Below are 19,567 nucleotides of genomic sequence, written 5' to 3'. Positions count from 1 at the left end.
AAAATAAAGGAGAGATGTATAATAAATCAGTAAATGGAACATTAGTAAGATGGTACCTACACATAGAAAAGGTCATATGGTAGACATTCTAATTAGCACCAAAAAAAGAAAAGAGTTTGAAGAAGCACGAGCTATAAATGCCAAATAAAAGAAATCAGAGTGATATAGCATGGGGGCAAGTTGAAAAAGAGAGGCGGGAAGAGTGCAGAGAAAGAGAACGAGAAAGAGAGCAAGGAGAAAGGGCTGGGGGGGAAAACGAAACTTTTTACTGCTTTGTTGAGCAAGTCAGGCTAGAAAAATATAGATGAGGCAAGTAGGAAACCAGGGCAAAAGGTAATTCATTGCTTTAGAAAGTGACATTGATGCTAATAGCAAAAGGTTCGGTGAATGTTGAATACATCACATTCCTGAATAGTAGCTCTGGGCATTTTACAGGCACTGGTCACAATAACAGCAGAAATACCCTCCAAAGTGAGCGTGCTATTCATGAAATTGACCAGAGCTAAGGAGAATCTGGGAAGAACGAGGCAGAACACCAAGTAGAAATGAGGGTTAGTTCAAGTAAGCACAGAAACAGACATAATTATAACAAATGTAGAAATGGTGGCTACAGTTCCGTGTGGAGTGGGCCAGAGGTTAATTTCATGAAGGAGATTTGCTAGGCCTTGCATTTCCATGGAAATGACACCTTCTGATGCTGAAGTCCTACCTTTGCAGCACAGAGGCATGGGGCTAGCATGCTGGTACTTAATCGTGAAGGACGTTTGCTTCGTAGGAGCTCGGAAGGAGTTTGTGCCAACATTAGAGATTGGTTCACTTAAACCTCCTTGGTGTGATGTACTTGCATGTGGAAGGGGAGTTTGGATTGTGCTCCCAGCCTGATCTTCTATGTCACCCTAATGCATAAACTGGCCCCACCCACCAGGAACCACACAGTAGGCGCCTGTATGTGTGCATTCAGATTCATAAACGTAGGGGTCCTGCATATGAGCAAAACCCTGATTTGCTAGGGTTCCTGATCACATGGCGGAAGCCCCACACAGGGGCCTCTGAATGTACTGGTGACGCCTTCATTCAATTGCAACACACGCATCTGCTAGGGACATGGCCACTGTGTGCATCAGCATGCAGTGGGCATGGCTAGTGGACATGATCTTGTGCTCACACATTCCTTGAATGTGTAATTATCAGCCGCATTGGAGGTTCATACACACCAAGGTGCATGAACCCCCAAAGCCATGGATCATCAGCAGGGCCGTCTTAAGCATATGTGGCGCCGGGGTGCAAACAGCTGCGCAGCGCCCCCCTTCTGGATGGAGCTGCTGCGGCTGGAGCTTGGTCGGATGCCGGGGGTTAGCAACAGGGAGGGGGTTACAAATCAAATAAAATGGCCAGGGACTCCACCGAGCCAATTTCTTTATTGCCTGCATTGCCATCCCTGCTCACATGTTGCCCTCCATCTCCAGCAAGGCGCCTAAAATTTGGGAGGCAGAGAAAGGGAAGGAGGAAAGTTAAGGCTGGCAGCCACCGGGCACCCAAGTGGCAAGCCTCTGCAGATGGCTCGCGAAAGCCCATCCGGGGACCCGGAGCGCCCGCTCGCTTTAGTCCCACGGTGCTGCGGCACCTTAAGACTTTGCCGACGACTCTGCCATCAGACGCTGGGCAGGAGGGCGGGGGGTTGGGGTGGAGAGTCGCCCACAGCAGAACAGCCTGCCACGGCACTCCAACCGACGGGTGAGCTCTTCCCCGGACTCAACTCTCAGACCCTGGACTCTTGGCCTGGCGCCCCTGAGAGCCTGGCGCCCGGGTGCCCCACACCCCTAGTGCCTATGAGTAAGACGGTCCTGATCATCAGTTCTTCTGACTACCATGTAAAGAATGGAATGCAAGATAAAAAAGAATAGAAAAACCAAGGCAAACTTTGCTCCCCCAATATAATATTTGTGGGGGCTGCCCTCAAGTTGATGGGCATTGCCATTCAAATGGTGTGTGCATGCCACATCTTGTGACTGATTATGTAGGGCGAGGCTTACCTGCCCCCCAATATTTTATTCAGGTTGGCACCCCTGATCACCAGTGGTCCCTGCCCATGTGCTGGGTGCTGGTGCCAGGTCTAATTGCAAAGTATTTGTAATGGAACACAAGTATCTCGAATACTGGTGGGAGCATAACTGTGTTGCAGGGAAATTGCTGCAAGTAAATTTCACCTGTGCTAAATTCACTGACAGTAATCTCAATGATTAACATATGTACACTTTTATTAATACTATTAGAAGATAGAAGCGTTGATGCTAAGATGAAGTTTAATCTCTTGCTTTAAAAAAAAACCCTCACAAAGCTTCCATAGGATGCTCTGAGGGTTTCGGATAAGAATCTGAGCCTCGAAGGGCTCCATACACTTTCCATTTCCCCCTCTGTTCTCTCCTTGCTATCTTCAATAGAACAGTAGAAAATCTCACTTAACTCAAGACAAATTGGCTGCAGCATTTGCAGAAGTGAAGTGAATGTAAAAGTATAAAATGATATCAAAGAACAGGCAGATAACCATGTTTGCTGACTTTCCAAATTACTTTCAGGTGGCTTGGTACATTTCAGCTAAGAAGTAAGTTTTGCAAAATGTATTACATTACTTTTGAGGTCATTTTCTTGTATTATGGTTAGGGGAGGGGGGGAGCACCCAAAAAAACCCACCTGATCCAATTTCCACTGTAGTCAGATGTACATTACGCATAGAAAATGCGAAACAGCAGGGGGTACAATTCCTGGAGGGCAGACGTACTTTTGTGGTAGCAAATTGAACCTGCCGTTGAAATACAACAAGAGCAAATCATATTCGCCTGGGCTCTCAACATGCTGATTGTGAGCACTAATCAAGTAGCTGGAGGCACAAAAGCACAGCTTACTAGCAAGCAACATACAGGGAGATTGGTTTCAAGCTCACCTTAATAAACCTGTACCAGTGTGTGCCAGCCTCTGCACAGGGCTGTCGGCTTAAAAATCTGTGGCTTTGTTGCCTGGAGTATTCCATATACATGATTTAGCAATAATGAACCTGCCCCTCATGGTCAAATCATTACACTGGACTGCCAGCCTCTTTGTGCTCCTGACAGACGTCGTGAGATGTGTAAACCCCATTGGGACTGATAGAGGGCGAGAGAACCTGGCAAAGTTTCCGGAAACAAGAGGCCTATGGATAGAGGAGGATTTAGGCGAGAAAAATCAATGGGCACAAAAGAGAGAGGGAAAGGGAAAAGGCACTCCAGGAGGCCTGACCTTTGTGCTCTAATGAAAGAACCTCAATGATGTAATTATTATTATTATTATTATTATTATTATTATTATTATTATTACCACATCCATCTGCTGGCTGGGTTTCCCCAGCCACTCTGGGCGGCTTCCAATCGAATAGTAAAAACAATACAGCATCAGACATTAAAAACTTCAGTTGTCTTTTAAAAGTAAAATAGTTGTTTATTGCCTTGACATCTGCTGGGAGGGAGTTCCACAGTTTGGGCGCCACTACCAAGAAAGCCCTCTGCCTGGTTCCCTGTAACCTCAGGGAACTGCCAGAAGGCCCTCAGCACTGGACCTCAGTGTCCGAGCTGGACGATGGGGGTGGAGATGCTCCTTCAGGTATACAGGACCGAGGCCGTTTAGGGCTTTAAAGGTCAGCACCAACACTTTGAATTGTGCTCAGAAAACGTACTGGGAGCCAATGTAGGTCTTTCAGGACCAGTGTTATGTGGTCTCGGCAGCCACTCCCAGTCACCAGTCTAGCTGCCGCATTCTGGATTAATTGCAGTTTCCGAGTCACCTTCAAAGGTAGCCCCATGTAGAGTGCATTGCAGTAGTCCAAGTGGGAGATAAATGGAAGGTCCAATAAGCTTGGGGAGATACGGGGCTCTTCATAGTTTTCCAAAGATGAAGCAACCGGAAGTGGAAATGCAGAGGGGGCCTCTAAAAAGACGGGTACTGTGACTATTAGCAACACAGTGCTCACTGGGAAAGTAGGGAAGCGACTTTGTGGACAAATAAATGAACAGGGCCTCACTCTGGCCAATATCATTTGCTTGCAAGATGACTGCAGGCCAAAGGCACATGGCTTCCTTGGTTGTTTATCATCCACCTATTCTGCTTCAGCCTGTGGGCTCCACTCCAGTTTGGTGCTCAGGTATTCAAACCCAGTCAATCTCCACTTCTTCATCTGCATACCCTCCAACATTTCTCATGATGACGACGACGATGACCAGAAGAAGAAGAAGAAGAAGAATTTTATTTATACCCCATCCATCTGATTGGGTTGCCCCAGCCGCTCTAGACAGCTTCCAACACATATAAAAACATAATAAAATATTAAACTTTAAAAAACTTCCCTATACATTGGACGCTCGGGTTGCGAATGTGATCCATGCGGGATGCACGTTTGCAACCTGCAGCGTCTGCAACCCACAGCGGCGCATCTGTGCACGTGCGGGTCACTATTCAGTGCTTCTGCACATGTGGAAAGCACAATTTAGTGCTTCTGCACATGCGCAACCACTGAAACCTGGAAGTAACCCGTTCCAGTACTTCTGGGTTTCGGCGGTCTGTAACCCGAAGAAACACAACCTGAAGCGTCTGTAACCCAAGGTATGACTGTACAGGGCTGCCTTCAGATGTCTTCTAAAGATTATGTAGTTACTTATCTCCTTAGCTTGGGGGTCACATAATTTCATACCCTCCAACATTTTTTCGGATGAAAATAAGGACAGACTAAGGAAAAGTGGGACATTCCAAGATCAAATCAGAAACTGGAACGGCTTCTGTAAATCCAGGACTGTCCCTGGAATACAGGTACATTTTGAGGGTCTGCATCTGGTTTCATTTCAGATCTGTCATCTCCCCATCTCACAACATAATGCCTTGTAGGGACATGCCAGTTTTTTATGATGATGTTTGTCTTTAAAATGTGTGTGTGTGTGTGTGTGTGTGTGTGAGAGAGAGAGAGAGAGAGAGAGAGAGAGAGAGAGAGAGAGAATATGTACATTAAAAAAAAAAACAATTTCTCTATCTTCTTTCAAGTGTGAGCCTGTAATAGCCTTTTGAAATGGTTGCATTTGATTGCCTCCTATATGCTACTGGTCCTGTCAGAAAGCAAATTACCTCTTTGTACACCCAAGCTGATAGAAAGATCTCCTTGCGTCTGCAATGACTTTTTCCTCCAGCAAGTTTTATTTTAATTAAGTTTAGGAAACAGTGTTCAATTATATCTTCTTTACATCAGACTACAAAGTGTATATGATTGGGCTTTTATCTTTTAGACTAGAATAATGTGGCATGCCTATGACATTGATTTTGAACACATTTGATTAGCATATTTCCAACCCTGTACACTGAAAATGTATTTTCTTAGCACAGATAACTTAGCATAAAACATTAGCTCAAACAATGCACCTTTTAACTCAAAATAGAGTTAACCACCCACCCAACATCTCTCCCCAGATTTTGCTAGTATTAGAAGAAAAATAATTTTAAAATTGAATCAAAACTGGGTTAACAGGACTAATTTTATTTTTACCTAGGTGTTTTGTTGGTGGCAGATCCACATGAAGAAATCCAACTATTTACTGGTTTTGACGAAGCCACATTTTCTGCGCTAGCTTTCCTTTGAAATGCTTTATCTAGATGCAAATATCTTGCACATCACTTTCCAAATACATTCCCTATATAAGACTCTTGGGAACGCTCAACGACATGGATCAACGACATCAAGCAGAAAACTTTTGCATTTATTAGGGCTGCCAAGCCTAAGCACAAGAGGTCTTACTTCTGAGCAAACATGGACAGGATTGAAAAAGAAGCATATTCCAATCGAACATAATATATGCAATATATTTCATATAATATATGTAATATATGCTAATATAAAATCTAGCATTTGCTAAACTTGAGGGCAAAACTCTTGCTTCATGGTAGTTTCGGTAATACTGTTTGGCTTAATCCAGCCTTGTTATCGCTATGCAGAAAGAAGTTGCTCTCTGGGTTCTGGGAGACCAGGGCAGAGGGGAGCTTGTTAAAGCTGGAGAGGCAGACCCCGAGGCTTTTTCAACAGTCTAACTCATCTCTGCCTCTTGGCCTCCCTCATCCCACTCTCCTGCTGCAGCTGCCAGCTCTGATTCTGGACTGCTCTCTGCCACAGACTCTCCCTGCTCACTAAGCCCTGTTACATTTTCAGCTTCTGACACTTCCTCTTCCCAGTCTTCTCATCTTCTCCCTCTGACCACTCATTGTCATCCCACCACCAATCCCCGCGCTCTGGGCCTTCTTCCCTTGAGGGTTCTTCAGCTGGTTTCTCCCACTATTCATCTGCATCCAGCCAGTCCCTGACAGGAACAAACCTCCCTGCGATTGGCTCCAGCGCCACCTACTGTTGGCCTCCCTGCCTTTCTCCCTACCAGTCCCAGCCACCAGCCACCACTGCAGTTATCTTACCTGCACACTCGCAGATAGCAGGTGAATGGCACACAAGTACTGCAGGGTTAATGAGCTTGCTTTGGGAGGTAAATATATCTGGTATGAGTTTGTTATCAGAGTTAGCCATTGATCCCACTATTTTAGCAATTTGCCTACATCCCTCATAGAATGTGCTATTCCTTTGCTGTGAATCATGGCAACCTCCCCTCCTCAGATATTTACAGTTGCACTTATCATGTGAGTTATAGAGCTCTTAGTGCCCGCACAGAATTAAGTGTCAGATAAAATCAGGGCCAGTGTTTAATGGCATGAAATACATTTAACCACAGGGATTTCTTGATGTTGAATTCCAGCTCAGAAAGCTGAAATGAGCATGGAGCTTATATTCAGACACCAATAATTGCATTAATTTTCCAAGACATTTATTGGTTGGCGGTAGGGCATGCTGAGCTTAATAAAATCAAGCAAAGCATTAGAATGTGATATTTATTGAGTATTAGTCTTATTTGTTGTCTTTTTTCCTCAATGTAGTATATGCTGATTGTATAGTTTTTAATCCTACCCAGCCTAAAGATTATTTTATTTATATATATATATATATATATATATATATATATATATATATATATGAGAGCATTTAATGATTTCAAAATACATGCTTCTTCATACCCAGCTGCCTATTAAGAACATAAGAAGAGCCTGCTGGATCATGCCCATGGATCATGTCCAGTCCAACATCATGTTCCTACACTGGACAACCAGGTGTCTCTGGGAAGCTCCAAAAAGGAACCTGAGAGGACAGGTCTCCTGAACCTTTAACAGTAAGACAACTTAGACCTTTTTAAATTTTCTCTGCTACACCTCTTTTTGGTCATCCTAACAGTTAGCAAGCAGCAGACAGCACCATTCACCTGGCCTCCATCGAGGTGAGTCACGTCAGTATACTAGGGCAGAGAGCGGAGGTCAATGGTGGCACGGTTAGTGCTGTGCAAACACACTAGCAGAAATGCCAGATTTGATTTACCAGCACATTTGCATGCTGGATGGAGGTCAGGTGAGTGATACCACAATGTTAAACAACAACAACAACAACAACTTATACCCCGTCCCTTTAGCTGGGTTTCCCCAGCCACTCTGTGTGACTCCCAACAGAAGAAGAAGAAGAAGAAGAAGAAGAAGAAGAAGAAGAAGAAGAAGAAAAAGAAGAAGAAGAAGAAATCGATAAAGCATCAAACATTCAAAACTTCCCTAAACATGCCTTCACATGTCTACTAAAAGTCAGATAGTTGTTTATTTCCTTGTCATCTGACGGGAGGGTGTTCCACAGGGCAGGCACCACAACCAAGAAGGCCCTCTGCCTGGTTCCCTGTAGCTCCATTTCTTGCAGTGAGGGAACCTCCAGAAGGCCCTTGGAGCTGGACTTCAGTGTCCAAGCTGAACAATGGGGGTGGAGATGCTCCTTCAGGTATACTGGGCCAACGCCGTTTAGGGCTTTAAAGCCTCCCAGCAGATGTCATGGAGATCTACACAACTTATCTGAAGGCAGCCCTGTGTAGGGACTTTTTTAAAAGTTTAATGTTTTATTGCATTTTTATATGTGTTGGAAGCTGCCCAAAGTGCAACCCAGCCAGATGAGTGGGGTATTATTATTATTATTATTATTATTATTATTGCTGGCCACTTATCTATTACATGATTTCTCTTCTGATTTTTGTGTGTTTTTTTGGATGACCAAATTGACCCTTTGAGAATGATGCAAAATTGTAGCATGCAACAAAAACAAACAGGGAGATTGGCAGCAGCTCCAGTTATTTTCCCAATTAAATGGATAACTTCAAATCTTCCAAAACGGTCACACTAATTGAAGCAACTCTTGATCAGTCTGTGTAGCTTTAAGCTTGTAATCATTCAGCATACATCCACTGCCTTTCAGCTTGGCATTCAATACAACACTGTTTTAATTTTGTTTGATTGCAATATCTAAAGATTTCCAAGCCAAATCAAATAATACTGGAGATGACAGACATCTTGCCAAGAGCCGGCTGTTATTTTGAACTTCGCAGAAAATGGTCTATTCATAATTAAAATACTTCAGCTTCTTTAGGAGAGCCAGATTCAAGTTGTTCAAAGGTGCCCAAACAAATATTTACATGAATTTGTTCAAATACCATTTTCTGCATTAAAAAAAAGGAAGTGCTTACAATTCAGGGAAGGGCCATAGCTCTGTGGCAGATCATGTGCTTTGCATGCAGAAGGTTCAAACCCCAGCATCTCCACGTAGGATAGGACCAAGAAAGCCCCCTGTCTGGAACCCTGGAAAGCGCCTGTCCATCAGTGTAGACAATACTGAACTAGATAGACCAATGGCTTGACTCCTTTGCTCCTAACCTATTGTATCTCTGGCCGCATTAGTGATGTTCACACATGGAATAGTGTAGAAGGAAATACAGTTGTTTCTTTTTTAAAAAAAGATTTCTTGAAATTGCCTCAACAAGAATTATACAGGGTTACAGACTTCTCCTTCCATTTAAGTCAGTGCAAAATTATTATTTCCAGCTTTGAAAAGGACAGGATAAAATTCTAAATATGATAGCACTGATTTAGGGCCTCATCATTATCTGAGATGATAATTGACTTGTATCTCATTAAGCATGTTCCTCTCACCAATTTTTTAAAAAAATCCAAAGTTTTTAAACATAGGTAAAGGTAAAGGGACCCCTGACCATTAGGTCCAGTTGTGACCGACTCTGGGGTTGCGGCGCTCATCTTGCTTTATTGGCCGAGGGAGCCGGCATACAGCTTCCGGGTCATGTGGCCAGCATGACTAAGCCGCTTCTGGCGAACCAGAGCAGCGCACGGAAATGCCGTTTACCTTCCCGTCGGAGCAGTACCTATTTATCTACTTGCACTTGGACGTGCTTTTGAACTGCTAGGTTGGCAGGAGCAGGGACCGAGCAACGGGAGCTCACCCCGTCGTGGGGATTCGAACCACCGACCTTCTGATTGGCAAGCCCTAGCAGTGGTGTAGCGTGGGTTGTCAGCACCCGGGGCAAGGCAAGTAATTTGCGCCCCCTAACCCGTGGATTTGCGCCCCCTAACCCGTGGATTTGCGCCCCCTAACCCATGGATTTGCCCTAACCCCAGATGTTGTGCCCGGTGCGGCCCGCCCCCCCCGCACCCCCCACGCTACGCCACTGAGCCCTAGGCTCTGTGGTTTAACCCACAGCACCACCTTTTTTTTAAACATAGCACCCAACAATTTATATCTGCAGATCCCACTGATTTCATAGAAACTTTGGTTAACCGTGCTTAAGGTTACATCTGATAACACTGGTCTGGACGTGGCCAGTATCTTTCCATTTGCTGCAAGGGGTTTTGGGTAGTGTTTACCTATTTAGTCATTTTTGATTTTTTAAACCCTCCTGGTTCAAGGTCAAAGTTATCTGAATTTGGCTCAAGCTCCACCAAGCATAGAAACTGGAAGCTAGGGCTGATGCTTTAAGAAACATGCCCTGTGATCAGCAATGATGTTGTGCAATGTCACAATTTCTGCTTGCTTACAGCTTCCCCTCTGGGCACCTACACTTTTCCTTAGCCTTTCAAAACCAAACCCAGATGGGGAGCGTTGAGCGCCTGATATCAGAAAAGATGCCCCAAATGTCAGTGAGGGTCATAATATGCCTGGGAGCTCTCCACTGGATTCACTCATATTTCAAACTCCCCAATTCTGAACACTGGCTACATTACTAGTGTGACATCATGGCATAAATTATCCCAACTTTTTCCTGTTTTGTTACTATCTACCTATATTCCAGCTGACCCACTTTGCAAATAAAGTCTCCTCCAAAGTGTCTAGTTATGGAGATCCCTGCTGTGTACATATATACAGACACTTGTAAGAGTAAATGAAGCAGATGTTTGCTCTTAATAAAATTAAGACTGCATCAAGCCTTAAGTACTCCCAAGGTTCAATCTTCTTTCGGACTACTTCCAAAAAATCAGTTCTCAGTCCAGTCCTGGGGCTGTTTACAATCCATATAATAAGACAGGGGATAAACACACACACTTCATTGCCCCTCAAATAACTGTGGATAGTTTAAATATGCATCTAGATACAAGTTGTGCAGGCTAGGCTTCTCTTTGTCTTTGTCTCGGATCTTAATTGGTTTAATTCAAATTATCTTGAAAGACAGATTAAAAAGGGGAAAAAATTGGCTGTCTGGGAACTGTGAAATAGGGTAGCAAAAATCCTGAAATATTATTTAGTCAGTGACCTTGTACCAAGCAATGTCACACCATTAATAGGAATACTGTCTTTATTTTGGGTCCTCTTTTCACCTTGGGAAGGGGAAAAAAAGGAGTATAGATGGCATGGATACTGACAAGGGCAATTTGATTGGGAGAACAAGAATGGGGACTTGCACTCGATAACAAATTCTTTTAAAGGGGGGAGAAATTACTTCAAAATGGAGAAACAAGAAAAGGTGAGATTTTGAATTATTGGCAATTTTGGTTAAAACTTCCATATTTTCCTTTCTAGTCTAGTGCTCATTAATAATTCCTCGTCAGCCTGGGAAAAAGTGACAAGTGGTTCTGTCCTAGGCCCGTTCTTGTTTAACATCTTGGATGAAAGAATTGAGGAGATGCTCATCAAATATGCAGATGTCACCAAACTGGGAAGGGTGCCTAATGCTGCAGAAGACAGAACTGAGATTCAAGATTCAAGAAGATCATAACTGAGCAGAGAACTGGGCCCAAACTAACAAAGTAAATTTCAGTAGGGACAAATGTAAGATTCTACACTTAAGCAAGAAGAACCAGCTGCACAAATATAAGATGGGGGAAACCTGACTTGCCATTAGTACATGTGAAAATGATCTAGGGGTCTTAGTAGACCACAAGCTTAACATGAGTCAACAGTGATGCATCAGCAAAAAAAGCTAATGCTACTCTAGGCTGCATCAACAGAAGTGTCCTGATCGAGGGAAGAAAGATTACCACCCTATTCTGCCTTGGGTAGACCACACCTGTGACTCAGCTATGCAGCTGCAAATAAAACGTTCTAAGTGTGTTTAAAGTGCAATATACAATGTGACACTAGATGGCAATGAAGAGCCTTATGGAAAATTCAATGTAGTTTTAAAAATGCTTTTTCAAAAAGCATTTTCAGAATGTTTTAAAAATGTGTGCATTCCACCTTGGAGTACTGTGTTAGTTCTGGGCACCAAAATTTAAGAAGGATATTGACAAGCTGGAATGTGTGCAAAGAAGAGCAACTAAGTATCTGCTTTCGTCAAAGAAGAATTAAACTGCCAGCCGTTGTCCTCCTTGGCTGGGTGTGCCCAGGGCAGTTTATACTGGCCAGTTTCCAAGACCAATGGATTAGTTTTTCAATGGATTTTGTTGGTGGAATATGTTTTAAGGGCCAGTTCATAAATCCATCCTAGCTTGGTGAGATGCTTACTGGACAAGGAACATGCACTAAATTAATTGTGAAAGCTCAAATCCAACATTGCAAAATGATCCCTCAGCAATCCCCCTTATTTACCATGCACAGAGGCAATGGTGGCATTCAGAGACTCATATGACATACCCTCCAACATTTCTCTAATGGAAATAGGGACACCGCATTCCATAATGATAATTTTACTCTTTATACCCTCTGGCTTCCCCCCACACTGGTGTGTGGCCCACATAAGGTTGCCTAATAGGGAAGCCACTTTCTGGATGAAATCTGCTCTGGGTTTCCCCACAAACCAGAGCGGCGCATGGGGATACAGAAGGAGGAAAGGAAGAAGTTCCATTCCAGTCTTGCAATGATGATTTAGCTGGATTCAGCCCAGTGAGCGTTTCCAGTTGCTCTCTGCCCCACTCCTCTGGGACCATTACAAAGAGCTGGTGCCTTTGGGACACTGTCAAAGGGAAGGGAACCCCTTGGGATCATCCTTTGAAGGATCCAAAACACAGACCCAGAAACTCTGCTCTGCTGCAGTCAGAGAGATGAGCAGCAGCTACAGCATAGTCTTTGTGTTCTCAATATTGTTATGCTGAACATGCAGTGTTACTGTTCTTGTATTTCTGTGTTTTTTGAAAAGTGGGATATAAACATTAAATAATCTGATCCCATTTATAGAGAATCTTTGATCTGGATATACCAAGTACTGAAACGGGGATCTCTTACATGTGGACAATGTGTTCTGGCATCAAGCTGTGCCCCTCGCCCCTAACATGTGTAAGGTAAAGGTAAAGGGACCCCTGACCATTAGGTCCAGTCGTGGCTGACTCTGGGGTTGCGGCGCTCATCTCGCTTTATTGGCCGAGGGAGCCAGCATACAGCGGGTCATGTGGCCAGCATGACTAAGCTGCTTCTGGCAAACCAGAGCAGCACACAGAAACGCCGTTTACCTTCCCGCCGGAGCGGTATCTATTTATCTACTTGCACTTTGACGTGCTTAGCCTGTGGTTAATGGAGGGGTGGCAGTCGACAAATGTATTCTAGGCATTGAAAACAGGGTTGAATGGTAGACACTGCTTACTCCTGACTCAGATTGGGACATCCTTGCTTGGTATACATTTCATAGCTGTTTAGAGTAGCATTTGGTTATTGTGAAAAATAAAAAGTATTCCTGGTGACAGCTTTCATTTCATCACGTTATGTTGGTGACAGTTCCTTATGCTCTTCTTCTTATCATATTCTTCAGATATTTCTAATTATGAGCATTAGGCACACATCTGCATTTCTGCATTGTTGAGATGGGAGCAGAGTTGAGAAAGAAACCCATTTTGCCTTGACAACCCTAGGTGAAACATATTTTGAAAATCTAAGCTATTTCTCTCTCCTCTTTGGGAAAAGAGCATAGTGAATTATCAGCTGAGGTTTCAGCCGGGTCACTTTCCAACGATGAATTAAACATTTTCTGTGCACAAATCATTCTCTTTCATGGCACCTAATTGAAAGGTTACTAAGATGGCCAACAAAGGTGAAGATCTTTGTAGAGTTTTTTTGGAGATAAAGCACATCCTTTGGAAAATAAATGAAGGAAGCAGCTGTGAGTGGGAGACACAGAAGCAGACAAAAGAATGGAAAATATGCGCAAAAGTCTATAGCATGAATTAAACTTAACTATTTTGGAGTTTTAAAAGGTTCTTCTTCTTTTTTTAACATAGCCAGTATGATCTAAGAATAAACAAGCATGGGACTGGACCTGTCATGTGTACTAAAGTGCCTAATGACTGCATTGTAGCAAATGTCTTAAGAGAATTAAGCATAGGGCAAGGGTAGCCAATGTGGTGGTGTCTAGATTTTTGTGTACTTCAACTTCCATCAACCCCATCCAGGGTGTCCAGTGGTCAAGAATTATGGGAGTTGTAGTCCCCAATATGAAGAGCTTCCTCTTCTAGCAAGCCTTTCAAGTCTTGATCTCTCCCAGTCTGCATCCGATTTGGGACTGTTTTCTAAAGATACACACACACACACACACACACACACACACACACACACAATCACGTGTGTGTTTGCTGTCCTGAGCTCCTTTGAGAGGAGTGGGATATCAAACAAACAAACTTCTGTAGGGCACCTTGTTGGCTACTCCTGGCACTGAGGATGGTTTCGAGACAGGTTCTAGGATGGAAGTCACCTGACACTCTGCCTAATACCTCTTGGGGCCCAGTGCTGCCCTTCCCAGATACCAACACTGTTGTGCCATCATTACCAAATACTTGGCCACCATTTTGATTATTGTGCACATACCAAAATGGCTACCCAAGAAAAAGAAATATGGAGGCAATCCGGAAGGGCATGCACTTGACACAGTAAAACCATTTGGACATATTTCTATACACCTCAAAACCTGCAGAAAAGCAGCGAAAGTTTTTTTTTTTTTTAATGCCCTTTTTCATTGTAACAACACCTAAGTGGGAGTGCTCCTTCCCTGACAGACATTTGCAACACTTTTGAAAAAGAGAAGGCTTTTGCAAGTGTGGCTCTGGCTCTCCTTAGTCCTGGGTAGGGCTGGCCCAAGACATTTTGGCACCTCAGGAGAACCACAAAATGACACACCGAGCCAGTGTGGCGTAGTGGTTAAGAGCGGTGGACTCGTAATCTGATGAACCAGGTTCACGTCTCCGCTCCTCCACATGCAGCTGCTGGGTGACCTTGGGCTAGTCACACTTCTTTGAAGTCTCTCAGCCCCACTCACCTCACAGAGTGTTTGCTGTGGGGGAGGAAGGGAAAAGGAGATTGTTAGCTGCTTTGAGATACCTTAGGGTAGTAATAAAGCAGGATATCAAATCCAAACTCCTCCTCCTCTTCTTCTCCTTCCCTACCGCCAGGAAAGAAGGGGTGAGTGAAGTTCTACATCAGGAAGAAGTGGAGGATAAACAACATGAGTGGGAGGAGACCAGAAGCACCTTCTGTCCTTCAAGAGGCTGCTGTAGAGGCAGGATGTGTTATACAGGAACTTACAAGAAGAAGCAGTAAGAAAAGATAAGAAAAGGAGAAATGTATTAACATGGGAATTAGCCCCATAGGTTATACACCATGCATATGAACTGTATATGTTGTACATAGTGGACTAGACCTTTACGATAGGAAATAACCAGTAAAATTTTCAGAGTTATCATTCAGCCTGTTGCGCTTTGTGTATTGTGACAACTGTATTTGCGTAGCAAGGCATTGAACTTGTTTTGACTATGCTACCATGACAGTGGCAGCACCAGCTGGTGATGCATTCCTTGGAAGCTGTGTCTTTTTCTGTCCCTTTGGATCCTGCCACCCAAGTCAATTGCCTCACCTTGCCTCATGGGTGGCAGGCCCTGATCCTTGGTGCTTCCAAGGAAGGGAAGGCATGCATAAATTTGGCACTGAGGGACGGATTAGGTGATGGGTGTGGTTTTGGCACCTGCACTGAACTCACTGAAGGCCATTAAGGGTCACATGCTACCAGCAAGCCATGTGTTGCTCCCATGTGCCTTAAGTCCTCATACTATTACTTAAATTGAGCAGAAATTACATTGAAAAGAACACCAAATGAGTAAAATCCTTGGCTGTTCACCCAGCTTAGAGTTCAAACATAACAACCAATGTTTTTAATGGGCTTACAAACATTTTGCTTGATATAGCTCAGTGGTCTTGTTATGTGGGTGGAGTATTTCATAACATAGAATTCATGAAACTGTGTTTCTGCAATACAAGCTCTCTGTGTTAAAAATCTCTCTTCTTGCAGTTTAATTCATCAGTGGTTTTGTTGTAGGCAGATACATGGAATGGAAAGTTTAGTATCATAATAAATCTAGAATATATGAGGAACATTAAATTATCTATTGAAGATCTGGTTCCATCCTTAATTAGTTACAGATCCACTTCCTTAATAAAAATAGCGCATGGAGAATTTTGATCAGGCAACTCACCCTGATATAGCGACATCAACTTATTCAACATAGTGTATATCTTTGCAATAAATACAGAAAGGCTTTATCTTTGACAAATCAAACTTCTGCCTTCCATTAACTGTGACTACTACAGTGTTATTAGTAGTAAGGGTTTATTCATTTTCCACTTATTTATTATCACAATTACTGAAGTGCAAAATTGCACTCATAATTAAATAAATAAATTGATGGGCAATTGCTGATTGCAAAGAAGAAACCATTTACTCAAACCACCACCATTACCATTCCAATAGGAACAGAACTTTTCTAATTGCGTTTTAATACAGTGGTACCTCGGGTTACAGGCGCTTCAGGTTACAGACTCCGCTAAACCAGAAATAGTACCTCAGGTTAAGAACTTTGCTTCAGGATGAGAACAGAAATTGTGCAGCTGCAGCGGGAGGCCCATTAGCTAAACTGGTACCTCAGGTTAATATGTTTTGTCCCAGGAGGAAACAGGTAGCAAGTAATTAAGACAAAAAGAGGGAGTCTTTTAATTAAAGGACCAGTAGCCCTGCAAAAGCTCAACAGCTATTTGCCAGCCCATTCTGGAAAGGTGGGAACTGGAATTCCATTTTATGATCAAAATTCACCACAAATTGGATCCAATAAGGATGGTGTGACATGATCAAATAAATGGATCACAATAACTTGGAAATAACATAGGCCAAACTCTTCATAAAATGTGAGTGAACAAAAGATGGAAATTCGGGTGGCAACATCTAATTGGAAGCAACTGTCAGAAGTGAACCAGCAGTAAATCACACTGTGCAAGTTGGAATTAAAAATATATTGGCAAAAAACTCAATTGGCACAGACTTGGCAGAGTATCAGTCCTAATGAGCACAGCAACTCATCCCTGGTAGGTCTCACCCCCCCCTCCCCATGAAGAGCTGCTGAGACTGAAGGTCCCTGCCTCTCCACAGCTGCTAAAGTCCAGCCCCACCCCCAGCAGCAATTGAAGGCTGTACCTGCATGCCTGACTTTGCTCCTTCCCTTTCATTCCTCTTCTGGTTCTGGGAAACAAGGGGAAGGGGAGCTTGTCACAGCAGGAGGGGGAGACACCCCTGACTCTTCACCAGCCTGACTCATCTCTCCCTGTTGGCCTTTCTCCTTTCACCCTCCTGCTTCAACTAGCCTCTGAGTCTAGGCTTCTCTTTGCCACAGACTCTTCTAGCTCACTAAGTGTTATGGGCCAGGAGTCGGCTTCACCTGCTGAGCAGCAGCCTGAAGGAGCAGATGGCGAAGTGACTCCACCTGCTGCAGGTCAGCCTTCTTGCTCCAGATGAGAACCACCTAGCTCCAGCTATCTTAAGCAGGGTTTCCAGCCTCAGTCAGTTGCTAGAAACAACATTTGTCATTCCTGGCCAGTCCTTGCTGCTTCTTGTTACTTGTGACATTGGGCCCTCGGCTTTCTTGACCCCTGGATCATCTGACTACATGAACTGACATACTCCTGACCTTGTATACAGACCTTGGACTGAAACTTGTATACAGACTCTGCCTCCAGGCAAGTGCCTTCCTGAGATTTGGATGGTTGGCTGGCTTCTCCCTCCACTGAGCTCTGCCATGGCTGGCAGCACAGGACTACAACACTAAGCCCTGTTACCTCTTCAGCTTCTGGCAGTCTTCCCAGTCTTCTCCATCTGACCACTCATTGTCGTCTCACCACCAGTTCCTGGGCTCTGAGCCTTCTTCTCTTGGTGATTCGCCAGCTGGTCCCTCCCACCATTCCTCTGTGGCCAGCCAGTCCATGGCAGCAACCAAAGATAGTTGGAAGGCATAAAGCTCTCTGTATATTGTTGTACAACAGTCCGCTAGCATTGGAGACCTCAGCTCTTGGAGGAATCTTTTGCATGACTACTAGATGACTCATCACTATACATGTTCCAACAGATGCATTTACCTCCTTTATTTATGCTCATACTTATGTACTTTTTGTCAGGAGCTCATCCTACACTCGAGTAGGACCCGCCAGGCATGTTCCCTCCCTCCTGGTTGATCGTTTGGGAGCTTCAAAAGCTTTCTTCAGCCCAAACATCACAGCGACTGATGCCAACAGACATCGACACACTTAGGGATCCACAGAGCCTTCACAGCTTGCATAACAGACCTCAGCAACTCAGCATTTTGGCTAATCTACTTCATTTACATGTAAAAACAGACACAGAACACTGCAACATGGCTCCCTCTCTCTCTAGCATCAGACAGCAAAGTGAAAGAACAAAGGACAATAGTCCCACTTCACGGAACACAGTAACACAAACATCCTGTCTCTGTCACTTCCCATTTTGTGGAGTCAAAACATACACCGTCATGCGAATGACTGCAATCATGGAGCAGGAATTCTAACACTATTATGCACCGATGTCACTTTAAAATCATCACACACGATTTATATACCAGAACATGAGATGATGTGTACTCTCTGCTGGACTATGGCTATTCTATTTTATTGATCTGGAGGTGGATCAGGTACTCCCTGGGCCAGCCCAGATTGTATAGAGCCCTGCTACCAAGACATTAGAGAATTCAGGGAATACACCATGTAGAGATGATGTGTGGGTATCAAGGGAAACTGTCTCAAGAAGGGAGACTTCCTATGCACTGTAGAACCCTGATTGCCTCATTTCAGACAGTCCTCATCTTGTGGAGGGCACTGGGCATGCAGGTGGAATAGGCTCATTCCCAAACTTCCGCACAGGTTGTATTCCCTGATTTCTCTAATGCATAGCTGTCAACTTACAGATTTGAAAATAAGGGACCAGCAGCCTCGAAAATAAGGGATCAGCAGACAAAATAAGGGATGAACAATTACTTTGATAAAATGCATATTTTGTTGCATGCAAATGGCTTTAGATACCTCTTAGGTCCATAAATTACCATACAGCATATATTCAACACAAAAAGCAACAATTTGTTGTTGACAAAGGACAGCTGGACATAGGAAGGGCCCCATTATCTTCAATAGCTTATTTAAGGGACATGATCAATAAGGGACAGCAGCGGGACATGGTGCTGGGATAAGGGACTGTCCCGCCAAATAAGGGACGCTTGACAGCTATGCTATAATGCGTGGCCAGGGCGCCATTCTTCCTCTCTTTTCTCACTCGCTTTCTAAAGTTATCTGCTAATAATCAACTAATTATTTGTTGATGGGGGTAGGAAAAAAATGCACATTCTTGAAAATTAAACATGCTTAAGTACCTTGTATGGTGAAGTGTGTTCAAACCCCCCCCCCCCATATAAATTAGGCAGTCTGGACATATATTTTTTTAGTAGAAAAACAGTTTTTTCTTTGAGGGTGCAGTTTGCCCTGCTTTGTAGTATTTATTTAGTTTCTTCATTAATGGTTTCATGTCTTACTTTGTATTTCAGAATTTTTAAATATTTATAAGCCTCCCAGAGAACTTTACATTGCTTAGATATATTTCTTAAATCAAGTCTGCTTGTATTTTATGTGCTGAAACAAATATGCATGTATTTATAATGTTCTTTAATCACCGAGACTTTTTATTTTTATTTTTTTTTGCTTCATTAGTGTTAGATAGGTATTTTGGTCTTTTGAATAAAGTTTCTGCCATCTATGGTCTAGAGCAGCCAATTAACACCTCTTAACAGCTATTAAAGGGGATAATTGCCTGCTGTTATATTCACATTTCAAAAGCTAATTACAGACAATTTA

This window comes from Podarcis filfolensis, assembly GCF_964270895.1.
Source record: "Podarcis filfolensis genome assembly, chromosome: 5".
Classification (NCBI taxonomy): domain Eukaryota; kingdom Metazoa; phylum Chordata; class Lepidosauria; order Squamata; family Lacertidae; genus Podarcis; species Podarcis filfolensis.
This window is presented reverse-complemented; position numbering follows the sequence as displayed.